Source organism: Aquila chrysaetos, chromosome 15 (assembly GCF_900496995.4).
Source record: "Aquila chrysaetos chrysaetos chromosome 15, bAquChr1.4, whole genome shotgun sequence".
NCBI lineage: Eukaryota > Metazoa > Chordata > Aves > Accipitriformes > Accipitridae > Aquila > Aquila chrysaetos.
The window spans coordinates 17,931,241-17,937,453 of NC_044018.1; the positions used below are offsets into that span (position 1 = coordinate 17,931,241).

The 6,213-nt window shown below is 40.9% G+C and overlaps 1 long non-coding RNA gene across 1 annotated transcript; it reads right to left on the minus strand.

The window, feature by feature from the left end:
* Positions 1 to 3,454: 3,454 nt before the first annotated feature.
* LOC115351138 lies at positions 3,455 to 5,900 on the minus strand. The gene is made up of 3 exons (XR_003926707.1): positions 5,745 to 5,900; positions 5,116 to 5,223; positions 3,455 to 3,543 (listed from the first exon to the last, which is right to left on the minus strand). It is a non-coding gene; the product is annotated as an uncharacterized LOC115351138 (long non-coding RNA).
* Positions 5,901 to 6,213: the final 313 nt, after the last annotated feature.

Below are 6,213 nucleotides of genomic sequence, written 5' to 3' on the forward strand. Positions count from 1 at the left end.
TGATTGCCTTTGTTATAATGGAGTTTTGAAATGGAGTCAGGTATGGTACAAAAAAATCTATGGCCAATTTAGCCACTCAAGCAGGGCTAGAAGTCTTCTGTTTCAGGCTGCAGTGGGAGATAACTTGCCACAAGATGCGCTGATTGTCTGAACTCTCTGCTTCAGTGACTCCTGGAACAGACAAAAGCTGTGTGTGAATTCAGAGGGGAGCACAAAGCAGGCAAAGGCACTCACCAGCAGCGACAGACTCTGGAATTTAATAGAGGATTGTTCTCTTCTCCCACTGTTCAAAAGGAAGTCTTGGAATCTGTGTTAATTGCCTTAAAACCCGACGACTGTCTCAGGGTGTAGAAAGAGGAGCAGGACCCAAGTGGTAGAAGACTGTCAGTCCCTGTATGCTTTCTGGCTGACTGGAGGGTTCAGAAACAATGAGATGTATATCAGTAAGAACAGTCAAATCACCACGTGCTAACAGCCCTGGAACACGGCAAGACTGTTTTCATGGGTTTCATCACCAAACAAGAGCTCATACTAGGTATTTGATGCTTAAACAAACACTCAGAAGACCTATTTGAAGTGAAGCACAGTATTTTATTAAATGAATAGGCAGACAGCTCAATCCAAAACCTGTGCTCCATTCTGCTGACCCTGAAGAAATCACAGAATAGCCTTTCCCAAAAACAGGCTTTGCTGTCTGACTGCTAGTACCTTGCAGCACACAGTGGAGGCAGGCATGAGTTGAAAAGAAAACAAGCTTTAAACAGAAACTGAATTATTCTAGGATGCAGCTGAGGCTGGGATGTGGTTACGAGCTGTCGCAATCCCCAGCCTGAGAAGCATATGCATATATATCCTATATGTGAAATCTTTACTTCTGAACTGCCATAATGGCTCTTCCGTTTCAGCAAAATGTCTAACAGTTGCCCACTTTTTGGAGCTATAACTCTTTGCATCAGCAAATGGCAAAACCAAACTGGTGCAAATGAAAATAACAGGTACCTGAGCACAGGAAGATGTCAGGGCTGGGGACAAGAGACAAAGATAGAGGATGACAACTTATTTCCGTGGGGTTTTTTTCCCATTTTTATATGACATTTACTTCAGGTAGGTTCAAGTCTATGCGATGAATATATAAGGAAATTACTGATCTAAAAGCTGAGTGTTACCACAGTGAAGAAAAAAAAGGCCAAAAACCAAAAAGTGAGGGTTTGCCATCTCAAAGATGCTTTTTTATGGTAATATAGGTGGATTGTGCTTATTATAGTACTCTTCTGCACAAGACTGAAAGTTCTTAGCAGATCTGTAAATCTGATAATAAAATGTCTATTCAGTATGTATTGAGAAATACATAATATCTTGCAACTTTAAATGTACATTTTTGTATATATAATAAAAATAGACTTTTATACTTTTCCTGGTTTTTTTTTTGACCTGGTTACATTGATTTCTAAATGTTTCTTTTATTTTTTCAGAAATGAGGAAAATTCAGAAAAATATACCAATTTAAAATCTGGAAGACCAAATTCATTTATCAGTATAGAAAATAGCAATCGGCTCAACTGAACAAAAATAACTCAGGCAGTTAGCTCTCACCAGCTTGCACACTCTACGGATATATTCCATTTACTACTTTATATCCATCTGCCAAACCCACCTGGGTTTCAGATGGGGCATTTGCTAGCTCTGTTAATGATAAGCTTCACTCTATTCCCCATGCCATCCCCTCAACACTTTCTGAAAAAAAAAAGAAAAAAATTATACAGTGTATATTGTGTCATGGTGTGTTAATCTAAACGCTACATTAAGTGGAGAGCATATTAAGAAGTATATCAGAGAGTGTTTCCTTCTCGTTATGACCCCCACAATGAGTCAGGTAGAAGTCATATAATCTACAGTCAAAAGCCAAAAATAGATGGGTTCTGGGTAAGGCAGAGTCATATTTGTTTTTATGAGGTACCTTTCACAATGAGATTATCTCTAAGCACTTACAGAAATACTGCAAATGCTACTATTTTAGTGGCTTAGTTGTAGAAATATTTAAGGCCTGCTGGAATTGGAAATAATTAACAGTTTCACAGGCTCCTTTGTGGGGCGTACAGGCAGCTGCAGGTCTGCACAGAGGCGATACAGAGACAGTGACGTGTCCCCTCTCAGGATCTCACGATGTGAAGGATGACTTCGTCCTCTCCTTTCTCCAAGGCCCTGGTGAACCAGGAGCCTTTACCCAATTAGATGACTTTACTGGACACTCCAGAGAGGTGCGCTGATGGGCAGACTGCACAGTACTTGGGAAAGTGTGGGGCAGGGAGCGGGCAGGTGAGTAACACACCCTCACTGGCCTGGGGAAAAAAATCTATACAGTCTTCCTACTCTCTGTGGCATGCTGTGTCTTCAGCTCTTTTTCAGGAAGCTGAACTTGGGGAGCTACTCATATGCCTGTCATGAGCTCCAGCAGAACGGAGAGAACCAGTTGCGTGGCACTACCTTCAGGACCCAGCTAAAGTGGCAAGGAACTGAGCAGCTCCTTGGTCATTGCTACCGAAACATAGACAATAAAACATTGTTTTGTTTAAGAGAAACCCTGCTTAGTGTGAGGAAAAGCTCTTCTTGCATTTTGAGCCCTGCCACACAAGGGCTGGACACAGGAAAACTGCATTTCTTGAAAACTCCAGCACTGACCAGGGGAATCTAATGACGGTCAATCTAATGACAGCAGGGTAATAACTAATGGTTTAACAGGGTCATCCCCATTGTGTGTTTTCATATGTTCGTGAACTTTACGGGTGATCTTGTTTCAAGAGAAGATTGCACCAAGCCTTCTTGATGCAACCTCCACAAGTCCTCTTCTTAACGCAAAGGTGCCTTTTTGTCAGGCTTCAGTGGCTGAAGGCTATCTTAACCTTGTCAGCCTAAGTCCAACAGCTTCCCATAGCTAACAGGCAGACTTCTTTCACAAACTCAAGGGCTGCAAGGGGATTATTTTTAGACTTTATCAAGCAATTGACTTTCAGCCTTTCTACTTTGCATTTTGACATTGACCTGAGCAATAAGTAGTGCTGGAAACCATTTCTGTGTTAGATGAAGGGTGAAAGAAAGCAATAGTATTTTTACTGGCTCCCCAGATCAGTCTCAGTGCATAAGAGATGGCTCTATCAGCTGAAGATGAGCAGTATGAACTGCAAACTTCTCCGTCAGAGCTAATTTTCCAGTCTCCCTGGAGAAGATCAGTTGTATACGCATCCCTCTCCAGGCACCTGCACAGGATGTGGGCACACTCAAGGACAGGAAGGCTTTCTGTTCCCCAAATATGCAGGTGTGTGCGATGTCAAGCGTCAGCTCTACATTTTCAGGATCATTTCATAATGCACACACAGTGCAGTTTTGCTGGATGTCAGCAGTCTGAAACTGTTTCCTCACTGACAGAGTTGTGGCAAATACAAAAGTATATGGACAGCTCTGATGGACGGTTACTCTGAAGGTCTTTCGAGAAGGGGGATTATTTGTGTTCTTGCTGCATTCTCCAAACCACATCCACGAAGTCTCCTGCAAAGAAGGGAGGATTTGGTGAGAAAACTGTAAATTGCACTTAAATGTGGCTGAGGAAGGAGTTATTTTTATTTCATTTACAGAAACATGAGCCAAATAATGAGAAGGCAACAGTTGATGGCTCACCATTTTCCAGGTCGTTGCTTATTTTGGTATTTATTTCATAGGATAATTGTGGACTTCCCTCCATGAGCAAAATGAAGCGAGCAGCAGAGAGAGGTAAGATCAGGTTAAAACTCAAATAAAGAGAGGCAAGCAAAACAGTGAAAAATATGAAGCAGAGAAGCTAAGCATATTTAAAGTCATAAGCAATTAGTAATTATAAGATACGATAAAACAGAAGTAAGGACTTTGCCATCTAATATTTATGTGGTTCTATGTAATTGCTTCTAAGCTTGATGTTAGTGTTTGGGGTCTACTTCTTTTCTTAATCCTGCAAAAATGAAATTTCATCCTCCCCAATAGCTCATTTACAATCTTCTACATGTGAGGACCCTTAAGTAAATATAGCTGTATATCATAAACATAATACATTTGAAAGTGAATTAGAATGCTATTTAGACATTCATTTATTGCTACATTTATGCTGCTTCTATATTTGTTTACTTATATCTTAATTATGTAAGTCAGGGGTGGTCTAATCCTAGCAACGAGGGCCAGATGGAGATTTTTTGCCCTCCAACTGAGCATGTGACATTCCTCCCCTCACAGCTGCAGCCTGACACAGGCGTTTGGCTGGTGCTGCTGCTGCCAGAGAAAGGAGATGTTTTTGAGGAGGTGAGGGAAAGTGTCCACACTCCCTCCCACAGGTGACACCGGCAGCTTTGGTCCATGTGTTGAGTGCATTGGGAGCAGGAGATGGCTTTCAGCTGTTTGCGAAGCTTTTGATGCATGAATGGCTACTCCTCCTCTCTTCCAGGGGAAATCCTCTGCCCCGGATGGGGATGTTCGGTGGGCCACCATCTAACCAAGGCAGCAAGACCACAAGACCTCCTGAAAACATTGTATTAGAAGACTGTGAGCTAAGTGTATTGTGTTAGAGAGTTATACTGAAACTGAGGAAGCTCTCTTAAAACAAAGCAAAGCAACCCAGGGACAATGTAAAATATCAGATCTAAATAATACCTTCAGGATTCTTCAGGAAATCAGTTTTCACCCACAAAGGTATAACACAGCAAAGCTGTGATATGCTACTGATGTTTTAATATAGTGATTTTCAACACAAACCCCGTGTTCATCCAGGTTTTGATACTATGTTAGGTGGAAAGAATTGCTTTACTTATGGAAAAAAAGAGGAATTATTCTGAATTTTATGTTCCTCTTCCTGGTTCAACAAACCCACTTTTTCCTAACAATAAGGAGGAAAGAGTGAACAGACATTGTCAAAGATGCTTTAGGCTTTAAGTCCATACTTGAAGAAAAGACTACTTTTGATATACCTTTGATATATTTTGTTATATATTTATGGTATAGCTCTAGCTCTCTGGTTGTAAAACTTGAACTGGGGATGCGAATAAAACCAGATGAAGGCTTCCAGATATATCCCTGTCCAAAACACTTTGAAAATACCTGCCATCTATGCGAAACTATCCGTTCTGAAGTCCTGAGAAGGTTCTTCAGCATCATTTCATGTCTCTGACAGGTGACTCATCTCTGGCAGAGTTTATTCAGTACTATCTAGACAAAGGTAGAATTTTATCAGAGGAAGGGGAATCATCCCAATTTTACTTTCAGTTTGGCAGTGAAATTATAACAATCATAAATCACTCCCAGCTGTCCCTGAAATCTCCCCTTCAGCACATCACTGTAGGGAAGGCAACAAGTTCTGCAGCAATCAATCGCTTTTATATCTCTCCACAGACACATAGGCATCATACGGGAGCTCAAACTGTGTTGCTGGCTGAAAAAGATAATTGGTAGATCAAATACCAAATGAAATCACTCAAATACTATCCACCGCCCCCATTTAAGCAAGGAAGCTATTGCTGAAATACTTCCTTCACCTTTTAACCCATGCATATATATAACCCAGCAGCTCCTTCTTACTCTTCCTAACATCTTTCCACCTCAGATACTCGCTCCTGTGGGTACCCTCTTTCTTATTGCATAACCCATAAACTGCCTACCTGTATTTCTTTTTTGTCTCTGGTCCTCTATATAGTCTTCTTCCACGTGCCCTCTGTTCCGAGTATGCTTACCTCAGGGATTGGACATCATCATTTGCACGGTCGTTATTTTCTTGCTCTGTGAAACCTTTTTCTGATTCTTACACTACAGTACTTTCTGGGCTGAATGGATCTCTGGCTGTCAGTGATCAAAGCTGTCAGTTGCTGTTTATTTCCTCACCTCTTCAATTTGGCTCCTGGGAGGATGTTTCAACAGACGTTTTAGAGAGACAGAAAAAACCAATATCCTATTAAACTAATGACCCTTGGCTATGCTATCTACAAATGAATGCAGGCACAGACATTCGCCCAGCTTTCTACTGAGGGTCTGTGCACAACACTCTTATGTGTATTTTCTAGCTATCAAATGTGTGTGTATAACTTCAAGGAAAAAATGTATTATTTCCATTTAACAGTAATTATTCTGATGTAACTATGCCACTCCACTAATTGCTTTCTGGTTATTAAGAATATTAATAAAGTTCATGTTCAGATTTTCTGG